Source organism: Hirundo rustica, chromosome 3 (genome assembly GCF_015227805.2).
Source record: "Hirundo rustica isolate bHirRus1 chromosome 3, bHirRus1.pri.v3, whole genome shotgun sequence".
In the NCBI taxonomy this organism is placed as follows: domain Eukaryota; kingdom Metazoa; phylum Chordata; class Aves; order Passeriformes; family Hirundinidae; genus Hirundo; species Hirundo rustica.
In genome coordinates, this window is record NC_053452.1 from 83,351,249 (window position 1) to 83,365,742 (window position 14,494).

Here is a 14,494-nt window from a genome sequence, read left to right on the forward strand (position 1 = left end):
AGCACTTCCTGTCAGTGAGTATATTTATTATCTTGATGCAATTTGAAAATGTAGTGCAAATGACAGTATAATAAAACAAAGAACTTCATCAACTTCTGATTGAAATTAGTGAGGAGTGAACTTCTACTCTGTGCATAAAAGAAGAGACTTTTCCTCTGGCTTTAAAAGCTGTTGGCTCCAGGAATGGCATGACTCAATTTGAATTATCTTCTTTTTCTACCTCGAAAAGATTTTACTGCAGGAAACTAGTCTTATTTCAGACAAACAGTAGATATCATATGGATTAAAGAGTTAGACTTTTCTCTCTATTCCTGCAGAAATGTTTTCCCTATATATTAGCAGAGCTGTAGGAAATCATAGCCATCTGTATTTTGTGAGACTAGGAGCTGAAAATACATTCCTTATCTAAGAGACTATTTTCTACAATACTATTTCAGAAATTTATACATAGACCAAATCTTAACAAAAAAGACTCTGTTATTTCAAGGTCATTTTAAACCTCTGTGGCAGAGTTATGAAGATTGGAATCGTCATCAGGCAAAAGCAGAGTGCACTGAGGCATGCCAGCGTGTTTGTCAAAATGGCTGTGGAAGCCCTTTTCCCATCCCCTGGCAGCAGAAGGGGATAACAGAGATGGCTGGAACTGGCCATTGCATTTTATTACCATGCAATAAGACAGGCAAATATAATTCTCCATGCTAACATTTGGCACTGGTACGATTTCACAGACCCCTAATGACTGCAGTGGAGCACAGTCCAAGCCACTCAGTTCCAGGTAGCCAAAGTGTTCCCCGTTTTCCAAGTTATATGTAATATCTGCTTTTCTTGTAACTTTTTTTTTGTTATAAAACCTGCTAAACCAAGAATTAGTATTTTCTTTTTCCTCTTTTTTTTTAATCTTTACTAGTTTGCACAGCTTTGCAGAGCTTTAAGAATGTCAGAATTGCTGCAAGCTTTAGCACAGCCATTTAGGTCATTCCACGTTGCTGTACTGCAGCTGCTTGCATTACGTCTTGTGGGTCACTTGTGAAGGGAAGAGTTGTTGTGATGTACTGTACTTGCCAACAGCAGGCACAAATCAGGAGAATTGTACTTGGAGGCATATCATTAAATTTCAACAAACAGGTTTACTGGAGAAGTCATTCTTCCTGTGAGATCACTAAAGCTGCCATTGTCCATAAACTATTTAGAAGACTTGAATAAAGGGCTACTTAAAGTCTTCAGCTGATAAGGCTTAATGCTGTGTTTTCTCATTCCTTTGTTTATGATTCTCCTACTTACCAGTAGTTTCTTCTCAGTGCCTAAATAATTTGTGTTCATGGGCACCTACTTTCAGGATTGTTGGAAACATATGATATTTAAATTCCAGCTCCATCTAGTACCTACAGAGAGACCTAAAGGTCTGTAAGTTTTTTGGTGCCACAACATAAATGGATGGTTAGCTTGTGACAAAAGCATGCCACACAAGCCTCTAAGAAGGTGAGTTCAAGTGACAGTTTTTACCTCAGATACTGTTGGTTTATTTCTTTTCATAGCAGTTACATACACTGCTTCTAAAAATATTTTTTTTCGTACACCATCACTCTAACTCAAAGATGGTGAAGAAAATGGGGATTATTCTAAGCAAAGATAAAAAAAAAATCTCTATAAATAGAGTAGAACTTGTGATATTTTGTTCTATTTTACTTTAACCAAATGTGAAGATATAAAAACTATAACTTCAGTTTTCTGAAAATGTGATTAGTCTGCACCTTCCAGAGACACAGGAAGCAGTGCCCAGAATCTACAAACGCTTCTCCAAAATGGTTATTCTCTTGGAACAAGAAACAGCTTGTTAAAATCCTATCTTTTATAATAGAATTTGCTACTTCTTGATGGAGAAGGATGCTTTCTGCAGCAGTGTTTTACACTTACAAGGCATGAATCAATTTGCATTTTAATCATGGGGGGCCCATACCATCCACTGGTGAGAGTGCTTTTAATTTACCTGAACTCAGTCATTGGGTCGATCCCAGCAGATTTGCCTCTCCGGCAACACCAGTTTTTATCATGACATCTCTTGAGTATTCAGCCTCCATACAAATAAACAAATTCTCCTGAAAGTGTGCTAAATTCCTTACCAATGAATCTTCTTTCACTATATGAAATCCTAAATTAAAAAAAGACAGGTTTATTTTAAGCTTTTAACAGACTGTTGTAGTTAATCGTGTATATCAGGCAAGAGGCTTGGTTGCTAAGAAAATCTTTGGCATGTTTCCATGGGATTTGTGTGTTATTGACAGAAAAAGTACCAAATGATAGGAAACGCATCTGCTAATTTGAATAGTGAAACAACAGAAAAAGAATAGAACAATTTTCTGCCCAACTTTTGAGTTAATGCAAGCTCAGGCCGAAAATAACATACTTCCCATCAATTTACAGAGAAGAATCTTGGCTTCAAGGATTTGATTAAGATTATTAAAAAAAAATAAAATCTCCATTTCTCTGTGGACAGAACATATGGATCTCTGGTTGTCAGTGCTCCGCAGAGGTTCCTAGGAGGAGCTCAAAGCTAGAACACATTCTGGAGGTGATCTGCAGAAGCACCTGGTGTGTTTGTTACTTCTAGAAGAACTATCAGTTGTATTCACATTGAATGTTCTCCCGTGTGCGGGTGTCTGCCATGTGATCAGGCAGACTTTTCTCCATAGTTTTTCCAGCTGTCCCAATTATCTTGGTCCAGAAGAGAGGGAGGAAAATGGCTGGAGGTGGGGAAGACAGAGTGGGGCCACCTTTAAAAAACCCTGACAGTGCTTGCTTCAGGAAAGGACACAGCAGTAAGCATCCAGGGCTTTAGTTGAGCAAAGCCTGCCTAGAGGAACAGATGCCTAGCACTGGGTCATAGCCTGGAGCTCAAAATGCTACCAGAGAGCAGCCGGGGGCAGAGAAAGCCAACAACCCCGGCGTGGAGATAGAGCCCTGCACAGGCCAGGTTTTAAAGACTGGCTGACCATGAAAAACATACTTATTTCACTTCAAAACCTTTTCTTCTTTTGTATTTAGATATAGACCAGAGTCATCTGGAAGTCAAGAATGGAGCAATGGGGTTAGATCTTATTGATATATTCTCTGAAATCATAATTTTAGGTGCTCTGTATTTAGACCCTTGGCTATGCTCCATAATCAGTGCATGACCCCATAATTTAGGATTTTGGAGAAGGAATGAGTCCCTCAGGTCTACAAGCCAAACAAAACAGTGGATGTATATTGTGGGAGGATATATTCTTTAGCAGGATAACATAATTCAACTAAGTGCTGTGGTGGCCAAGGAGCCTGCTCAGAGAACAAAGTTCCTGGGCACACTGAGAACATAGATCAACAGTGCAAAGTTCATAAATCTTGTGGAAAGTTATTTATTCTGTGGGATGATAATTTTATTTTGACTTCTTGAATTCCTGCTTGTTTTAGGCATCAGTTTTTATTCCTGGACAAGGAAAATCAACCATACTGCTGAAGCCTATAGCCACATAAGGCATGTGTGGGGCTCAGTAGTTGCCTCCTACAGAGTTCTTTACCTCATAAAAGAAACCTGGATTTGTTGTTCTCTCTTATTTAAATAATTGTTTATTTCAAATTAAACATGGGAGGATTTTAAAGGCCAAGGAACCGGGTTCCTGCCTCTGATTACCATTGAGCTAATTAAGCAGCACAGCAGTACTGGGCAAGGAGGGAATCTTTGATAGGGAAATATAAAATTGGGAATATAAGACTCTCTGTTACAATTCAGTAATAACACTGGAGAGAATGATTCATTTGTTGTGGAAGATTAACAACCAGGGATCTTTTATGTTTTCTTTCTCATTCTCTTTTTTTATCTGTTCTGTGACTTTGGGCAAATCCTTCCAACTTCTTGGTCCCTCAGTTTTCCTTTTCTGCAAAAAAATCAAACTACTTTGCTAGAATTTTGAAGGAATGGATGTAGCGCTTTATAAATATGTAACGAGTTCTATTTTTGCTAGGAGGCAAAATGGACTAACATATATATAAATTTAATGTTTGCCACTGGGTTTGGAATTTTTTCAAGACATGCCAATAAGAGAATAGACTTAGAAGCTACTCTGACATATCTCATTGAATGTCAAAGGTTTGCATCAAATATTTGATTTGAGCTTCTCTATGAGTCTGTTTTTAAAACAGCACAGAGACAAGGCACATTTGCTTAGTCTCCATATCACTAGAAAGAAATGAGATATACATTTTTAAACCATCTTCATTTACTTATGAGAAGAATATCTCTCTGCAATTCTTCACAGAGCATATGTTTTAATTTTAGTTCAGTACAATATTTCAAATTTAAACAAATTAGCCCAAGGCATAAAGTACTACTAACCATTTTTTTTCTGTTTTGAATACAAGCCAGATTTTAGATAAGCATTACTAATGAAAACAGCAGCCATAAACCCAAACATATTTTACTTAACCCTCATTAATAACACAATATACCTCTTTTTAAATTTAGATTTTCATACAGTTAAATACAATTAATTGGTAATGTCTGTTTCAAGAAATTTTGAGTTGATGGTACCATTAAAACATTGTTATTTAGGGCTATCTTCCTTCACCTTGTTCAGTTTCCATGCTCAGTAACAAGGGAACATGGATACCACGATCTCTGAACTAATTCTAAGATAACTGCTAATGATAACTAGGAAAAGCAAGTCAGAAGGTTTAAATTTACTGTTCAGGAGTCCACATTTTTAATCATGAGAAACGGTATCTATTATGTATATTGAACATGTAGTCCAGTAAATCCTCTTTCTCCCACGGAAGGCTTAGCTTAACGAATGGGATGCTATTTTCCAGTTACAAATATTCTGTGGCAACACCACAGGAAGATGTGTTGCTAGTTATATAAAATTTTATGGTGAAGCCTCTTTAACTTCATTCAGAAGTCAAGAGTACCCTCTTGAGAATCCTCTCACCAAAGGAAAATTCAGTAGTTAATATTATTGCATGTTATTGAATACTCTGCTATTGCAAACAATTGTGTTAAGTCATTTGAATAGAGAAGAGAATATCTTTTTTCTTTCCTGTGCAGCAAATGGGGCATTGTTACATAAAAGATTAAAGACCAGGTTTAAAGTCCATATAAAGCAATACATTTAAGTCTGCTACCAAAATTTATTTGGATGTTCCCTCCTTCTGTTCACAAGACCTCTTTTATCAGACATGGCTTCCTACAGGATCCTAATTTTTGGAATCTATCTATCTGACTCCTATGAGCCCTCCTCATTCATCTTAAGTGAAGTGATCTGGGATGGCTTGAGCAGAATTCATTTCGGTCTTTGACACCTTCTCAGGAATAACTTATAAGCAGCTCAGCTGTGGGGCTGAGGAGGATGGAGATCTTGAGTGCAAAGAGGCAGAGAAAAGAAGAGAAAGGGAGGTGTGTGTGTATGGAGAGGGCACCCAAAGGGGAATGGGGGTAGAAGAATTGGGATGAAAACTCTCCCATTGGCTCAGCTAGAACTGGAGGAAGATGTGCCCACGGCAGGGTGTGTCAGAAAGGGATCCAAAGGATGAATTTGGTGGAATTTGCTTTCAGGCACTCAATTAAAGTTGTCACATTCAGTGCAGCACCAGCAGCACTAACACAGAGGAGACAGTGAGTACAGCATGTGCAGCTGTGATCCCACCCTGACTCTAGCCCCCAAGGCACACACAGAGATGCTGGCACCTACAGATAACCCTCTGCAGGGACACTCCTACACCCCTTACACTCACAACCCTCTCCCTGTTTCTCACCCAGAAAGGAGAAGGCTGAGGGACTCACTTTTTCCAATTGTTAGAGTGAGAAACTTAAACTAAGGTCTGGTTCCAGATCTCTCTCCAGCCTGAGAGAATTTAAACGCCAGTCATCACTCCTCTGAGGAATTTCCAGCCCTGTATGTATAAAGGAATATTTTAACTTGATGTGCCATTTTCCAGAAATCTTCCTTTTTTTTTTTTTTTTTTTTTTTTTTTTTTTTTTTTTTTTTTTTTTTTTTTTTTTTTTTTTTTTTTTTTTTTCTTGATAGCAGCACCTAAGTACCACCCTGAAGGGTTTATGTTTCAACAGTGAGTACAGTGGGGCTGTGTAGGGAACTCAGTCTTGTCAGCGTGCATTCCGTGTGTGTTGACAATGCCTGCCAGACACACTCCCCCTTGGGGACAAACTGCCTCTTTCCTGGATGTCCTGTAGTTGAGCAGACACCACAATACTCAGCCTCGTTTGAAGCAGGGCTGCCCTGAACCAGGAGTGTGGTTTAGGTGTATAACGAACAGAAAAGCATTCCCAGGATTAGATCAGAACAGATCCAGATTTTAATTTCTGTATTAATCTTGTTTTACTTTCCTTTTTTCTCTCTCTCTCTCTGAGATCTGGTCCTAAAAGTCTTGCCTGATACCATATAAAGATGCTGCAATGGACCAAGAAGTGGAATTCTATGTCCAGCTCTCAGATTACTTGAATACCTAATTTGTGTTTCAGCACAGCCACAAGTATTCATTTATTTACTGAGAGATGCATCAGTGCAACAAAATAAACTTTTCACATGAGCTCCCACAGACCTATTCTTGATTTATGGCATTATACTAGAAGCTCAGTCAAGCTAATTTTGTTCACCAGATACCAAGGGAACAAATTTTAAGTGCTCTGTTGAAGCATTTTTCTAGTCTGAATTTTATGTGAAAACCAACAGAGTCTACTTCAACTTATTCCAGTGCAGATGAGAAGAAACTCTACGGCAGCTATGGTATATGAAAAGCAGCTTGTGTTTCAGTCATTTCTTAACATGGTAGCCACTTTCTCATTTCTCTTTGTTTCTTGATTGCCATTAATCTTTAAAAGAAGCATGGTTCAAAATTTAAATTAACTCTAAAATCTATAAAAATATAAAATTAAGTATCTGAACCCAGGCTTTTGACAATTACATTTATTACTGCACACTGACTGAACAAGATTCTGTCTTAGATACAGAAGGGCAATTTGACATCAAAGAGGGACTCAACATAAAGTGCAACAATATCTATTAGAGAGAAAAGGCATTTGTGGGGCATTTGATTAATGTACTTTTAATTGGACTTTCCTGCCTCATTGGTTTCATTCTTTCAATTTAGTTCAAGCTGCTCAAATACATAAATAGGCAAAGCACCTACTATAATTAACACAATACACTGTTTGCAAATGGCCATATTTCTCAGATTGTGTATGCACAAATAGAATATTCTGCAAATATTGCTGAACTCCTACAGAAATATAAACAGGCAAGGAAAGTCCATTATTGTCCAGAAAAAAAATCCAAACAACCAAAGAAAAATAATACCAACACCCTCCTCTTTGAAAGCTATTTGGGTCACTTGATCTTTGAAATTTGTTTTCAACGGCAAATTTAATTTTAGTTCTATATTTCAGTAAAAATTCATAGGATGTTCTGTCAATACCATTCAAGCTCGAATTTGAGTGTACTAATACTAAGTTTTGTTCCCCACGTGATGCTCTCTAATCATATAGAGAATGTGTGAGACCATACTTGTATAACCAAATTCAAGAAACAAATATATACTGCATAAAGGATGACTAGAGCATAGAAACCCAACATAAAATGCTAAGTCCTACTTCTATTTATAACACTGAAAATATTCCAGGATTTTTAAGATCATATTGTAGGTGCTATTAATCTAGGATGTAATTTAAAAACAATATTTAAATTGCACAATTGCAAATAAAACACATTAAATATTTAACAACTGAAAATCATATGGGTAATTTGGATTTGATACTTACATTCTCAGAAAATGTGAATGGCATCTGGGCAATAAAGCACATGGACAAAAATTCCATAGCCAGGATATAAGCTGAGTAAACCATTTGTGTGAATATTTGGAAGAAAAGGAACAGACTGAAAACTGCACTTCTTCCATGTTTGTTTGAGTGATCATCTAGTTTTTACATGATGTAAAAATTACAGTTCGTATAATATTTAATATATATATTAGAGGTTTTACACTTTAAATACTCTTCGGTTGCCATATTAAAAACGCCAGGGTTCTCCTTCCTCAGTAAACACTATTTAATTTTCATTTTGGACTATGATTTACCTTGGGAGCAACCTACTGTTGAACACCTACGTGTACGGTACGCAAAGGGAACACCTACAGAATTGATGTTCTGGTCAAATACACCTTAGAAAACTACACAGCATTTCATTTAAAATAAACATAGACAATTAAAGACACAAGTTCCAAAAGTTACCTGTATATTATATGAGACAATAGGGAAAGATATGATTCTTTTCCTCACACAGATTAGGTAAACATTGCTCAGGTGAAATCAAATATTGGATTTATTTTATATTTACTATTGTCCTAGGTTACAATGTAAGATGTACCCAAAGTATGTATTCTATCACCATCTCCATGAGCTGTTGAGACTAGGTTGGGCAGTGTTTCCCTTGCCCCCTCCCTCCAGACTATCTTCTGTTAATGGCCCATCAATGCCCTGCTGCATGACTCATAGATAACTCCCTCCAGGAGCTATCTCTGGCTAATGGGCAATCAAGGACCCATTGCAAGACTGATAAAATGATATCAGCCATTGTGAGATGCTCTGCCCAGGGGGAGGAGCCAAGCATTCCCACCTGGATATAATCTGGGATTTGGGACAGCACAGGCAGCCTTACCCACTGGATTCCCAGAGGACAAGAGCTACCAGACCTTTCTGCAGGAACACTGCTTCAACAAGACCACTTCATCTGGACTGCTATCACCACGGTTTCAGGTTGTATTCTGACTCTGTCAGTGATCTTTTGTATTATTGCATGTGTTTTGTTTTATTTTATTTTACCTTTTTTTTTTTTTCTCTCCTATTAAATTGGTTTTTTCTTACTTGGAGTCTCTTGCTGGTTTTGCCTTCAAGCCACTACAACTACTTTCCATCCCCTCTTCCCTAGATTTTGCCACATAAAAGTGTAAAATTCTTATTCTGTTTTTCTTTATAATGTTTTTACCATTTCACCTACAAATTTAATCAAATAAGCTTGACTAATTACTAAAATTAATATAGTTTCCCTCAATAATTACTCACAAATGACTTTATAAATATTATTGTAGTCTTCATATGATCTTTACATACAGTTATGAAAAGCTAATAGTGTTACAGTTAAGTAACACTATTAGATGTGCTAGAAGCTAAGATGTTAATATTTTCTCATTGGCAAGGAGGATTTTTGAACTTACACTCCGTTTGTGGTGCACCTAGGTATTTCTGGGGAATATCTAGGTGTCTTGCAGACTGACAGGGCACTGGGTGCTCATTATTGCCCCAAAACAAAAGGTTCTGTAATGTACACACTTAGATAAAGAGTTATTTTTATAGGGGAAGGAATTCAAATTTAATCTCCCCATCTGCGTTGCAATCATTTGTGCTGAGCAAAACAATAGCAAAGCAAAGTAAATGTCCATTAGGAGGTAAGAGCTGGAGCATGCTCCGCTACTGCTGTTTCTGCAACGATTATACAAAGCAGCTGTCAGTCAGGAAATTCCTTTGGGAAAACTGCACTTCCTTCCTCCCAAATTAATTACATCAAACGTGATGGATTACATTAGGGAATGGGAGCATGCAGGAATGGTTGTAGGAAGTTTGCTTCCATGCTATCAGAAAGTTTCAATCAGGTGTTTTCATGGAGGTTGCACAATGTAACTGAACTGTCCATGTTAGCTTCTTCTCCAGCTGGGATAAGTATAGAACAGGCTTGGAGTTCTTATTTTAAATGCGTGCACTGTTGCTGTATTTTGAAGAGAAAAAGCCTCACCTGCTTCCTTCTCATAAGCTATGTAATGATACATATTTCTGAATAGTTGCCTGTAATATGCTTCCAACACACATATTAGAGTTGGTGTTCCTCTTATTTTTTATTTAAAATTTCTTCAGACTCACAGTCTTTCAACAGAATTGCTTTTATATCTCTAAGAAATATGTTTCTCAATGGCCCAGCATCCTTTTAACTGAGGACAGCAAAAAATTGATACAACTGTTGACAAAATATTTCAAAATCTAAATGCTGACAAATGGCTCTCTTATCTCTACACCTAGCTGTCCTTAAGATAACTTCCTTTAGTATTCCCTGTTCTCTTTAGTTCCACATCTTGTGTCCGAGACACAAGGAAGATATTATAGGCTAGTTTTACTTGTGTCTACAAAATTTACCAAAGAGATTCTCAAAGCCTTCTAAAAACCACATCATCCTGATTGCTTAAATGTGGGGTGTTTTTTTAATGTGCACATTTGTTTTGAATTCAGATTGCCATAGCTATTTTCTAATACCAAAAATCACTTTTATCACTAAACCTTCTCATTAATTTACCTGCTGCTTCAGTAGTTCAATAACTACTGAATAATAATAGCTGAATAACTCTGATATTATTTTTTTTTAAGTTAGCCATTATTTTCTGATCCCTGAATGGCAAGAGGCTGGATATAAAGATGTAATTGAATTGTGTGTCGCAGTGTCCGGTTTGCGCTGACCAACGCAGCCACAGGCTAGCTCAGTGTGTCTCACTGCGGCAGCGTGGTAAGGTCGGGGCGGCAGGCAGAGCGAGCCGCCTCCTCGCTGTGGGGACTTGGATCCCAACACCAGCGATGAGCACGTGGATGGAGCAAGCAACCGCGGCAGCTGAATGAAAGGCGGACTCCTCTGAGCAGGGTGTAACGTAGGTTTATTGAGACAGAGGGAGCGCGGAGCTCTGCACTCTGTAACCTGCTGCCCAGAAGAGACCCCGAGAGCAGGCGTGCAAGAGCTTTTAAGGGGGGGTGGAAACGGGGGTGGCGACAACTGGTCAGCCAGTCAGAGAAACTGAGGGGGTAACCGGGGGTGTGAACCATAAAACCAGGAACCAACCACAACATGATGGGAGGGGATTTCCAGGGCCCCAGCCTATCACTTGACGCCCTTCCTGGAGCTTTCTAGAAGCCAGGGAAGGGTCCTGGAGTGATAGACAGGGCGCCCAAGGGGAGAGAGAGGGGATTGACAACTGGGATCAAGGGGGAAGGGGTGATTGACATATAACGAACAGGGGACACTTAGCAGTAAATAAGTCAGAACCATTACAGAAACTGGAGGGTTTCATTGGGAAACATCGAACGAACCACTACATAAGATCTGTATAAATTTACATAAAACAAATCACACACCACCACAATTGTGTGTCACTGTAGTTATTTAATAATGTCATTGTAGCATAGTCTCCACAGGTGGTTGAATTAACTCAGTCAAGTCTGAGGCCAGAATGAGTAGAATTTCACAATGTTTATCACTATATGTTAAGCTTCATCATTCTCCCAGACTGCCATTCCAAGCTATGGATTTCCTGAAGTTATGGCCTTAATCTAATGTCATGAGGTTTTTTTCTGAAGTTAGTGAATATTCAAGAGCAAGAAATGGAATTAAATATTTCAAATATACTTTCAATACATTTAGAACTGTCTGAAATCAGACTCTTCCTGCTAAAAATTTTTTATAGTGTTCTAACACTAACAGCTTTCTTGACAACCCTGAGCAAGCTGTGCAAATGTTGTCTTGTTGGAGATCTCCAGTTTCTTCACATATAGGTTCCACTCTGCAAGCACAAGAAAGCATTACTACTGTGTCCAGTGTCATCATCCAAAGTTCATAAAATTCAGAAATAGTGGAAAGAGTGGATGAAAATTCACCTTCACTGAAGATAATGTATTGACATCAGCAGGACAGGATTTCACTCAAAATGCAAGAAATAGAGGGTTTTCACTTCTTCACTATATGGTTTATGCACCTGCAGTATCTTTGAGGAAAAGCAACACTCTAACCTTAGAGCTAATTTAAGTAATCAGAATTATTTAAAGAAAATTACAGTTTCAGCTAGTGAATTGTAATAGCTATACACAGCTGTTAAAATTGCTTATGCTGCACCACCACCAAACTCACAAAGCATCTGTGATGAGAGATCAATCATTTCCTGGTATTTATCAAGACATAGCCAATTAGAACAATAAATAGGATCACACACATTTTCATGTTATAGCATCAATTCATCTTTTACAATATATAGCTTTGACTGTAACCAACATTTATCTTGCTGAATTCTGTCCAAATTGTTCTCTTGGCTTCTCAACTCAAAACTCCTTTAATGCATTCCCTCTAAAAATGTTTGAGTCTTCCTTTTTCTACTGCTAAACTCACTCAAGCCCTTGAAAGTAATTTGCAGCATATTAGTTTCTGAAATACATTATATTTGTCCTTCACATCATATGGTGAGTGCTTGCGGTACAAAGTGTATTAATTTCAATATTGTAAGTTCTTTTGGTCTGAAGGGTCACAGACAGCTCCAGGGAACACAGATGACCACTTCAAACCTTTTTAATGAATACTGTCATTTTATCTTGACTAGAAAGAAATCTTAATCAATTTCAGTGCTAGACAATCCAATCACCATTCACACTCAAAAAGATTTGTGGTCTCTAAGTATATCTAAAATTCTGACTATTGAATGAGGCTTAATTTTATTCAGTTTTAGCTCTCTAATAGAAGGAAGAGGCTTAGTCTGTGCTGGCTGACAGATTTCATCTTCTCTTGGTGAAAAGAGATAGGCTCCTCTAGAACATGTTTAATCCTCTTTCTCTCAGAAACTTGTTCTGTGTCCATGCAGAAAGAGTCCAGCACTACAGAGGCTGCTAAGGGTAAAAGAGATTGACTCCACAAAGAGCAAGCAGAGGAAGACACATTATAGAAACACTATTTCTACAGAAGTAAAATCAAGAAATCAAAGGAGACTATGTGGTGCAGCAATGCTACTTGAGCTTCCTCGCTCGTTTGTGCCACCTGTTACAACTGGCCACAGTCAGACTTTGCAGTTATATCTTTCTAACGTACTTCTGTTCACAACCACTGCCCAACATGACAGATTCCTCCCTTCTCAAGCACTACCTACATTTCTTTTGTCCCACAGCTGTACAGTTTCCTTCAGACTGTCCTGAAGTGCATGTTCAGCACACTTGAAGAGCAATCCACGCTGCCGTCTGCCTCATTCTCTCTGTTACTTACTGCTTTCACACCCTCTTGTGTCTTCTTCAAATAGTATTAGCATCAGAATTTTGTTGCAAGTTTAACTGTGGGACCAGTTAGAACCACCAGGGATTAGTGATTCCAAATTTATGACTACATTTGGAAACACCGTCAGTGAAACAGTTTATCCTTATTTTACTCCATATCAAATGCATCTCAGTTAACTGTAACTTTATGTGTATATTTTGGTTGTGGTATACCAGGTCATGCATTTTTTACTCACTCTATTGTCTTTACAGATTAAACATAATTTAAAAAAAAAAATCAACACAGCAGGATTAATTCTATGTTCAGGAAAGTCCTGTTAGCTGGTATTAATTATATCCCCTGCTTTTATTTCTTAATGAATCAAGTCTCATATCAGTCATTTCACTAATTTGTCCAGGATTGATATTAAGATGTCAGAACTGTAATTAGCTGGGTCATCCTGTTTGGCTTTAGCGTAAAAACTGGTCACACTCTTCTCAAGTTGTCATAACTAGATAATGCTCTCTCTCTTCAATTAAAAAAAAAAAAAAAAAAAAAAGTCATTAGCTATGTGATTATTGCTGTAAATCAGAATTTCTTCAAGGTAATATTCCAAAGCAGAGCTGTATAGTATTAAAGTATCACACTAATTCACAATTTTCTTGTGTCCAAGGGAAGAATTCAGGGAGGATGTTCTCCATGCTTTGACTGACAAGGACTTGGCTCTAACTTCCCTTCACAGCCTTTCTAAACATAATCACATGTGGCTCTTTGTGAAGCTGTTAACCTCATCAAGCACAGAGACTTGTCTCCTCAGCCTAATGAGAGAAGGGACAACCTCCAAAGGTACATTTCCAAACTGCAATCCAGCTGCTGCCTCAGTTATCCTCAGCTGCCAAGTGGAAATCAGAAGTTATCTCAGATCCGTGGTCTTGAATGGACAATGTTTACAGTATCATAGAAACATTGAACCATTTAGGTCAGAAAGACCTCTAAGGTCATCAAGTCCAACTGCTAACCCAGCACTGCCAAGTCCAACACTAGTCCATGTCTCCAAGTTCCTTTTAAATACCTCCAGGGATGGAGGTAATCTGCACAATCCACACTCATTGTATCACAGGGTACATGCCTGTTCATTTTCTTTACTATCTGAATCATGGAGTCATAGAATCATGATCTGCCTGTCAGATCTTTGGCCTTAATTTGTCCAGCCTCATTTGAAGCTGCTGATACCATTTGTCCCCACAGCCCCCTGTGGCAACAGAAGTTCACTACCCAAATATGTAAAGATGTACTTTTTTATATATAGGCTTTAAGATGCTCTATCACTTGTTTCAGTGGATTTCCCTAGTTCTAGTACTGCAGGTTTCAGTGATTAGCAGTTCAGTTTAACTAACACCTACAAGATTTTT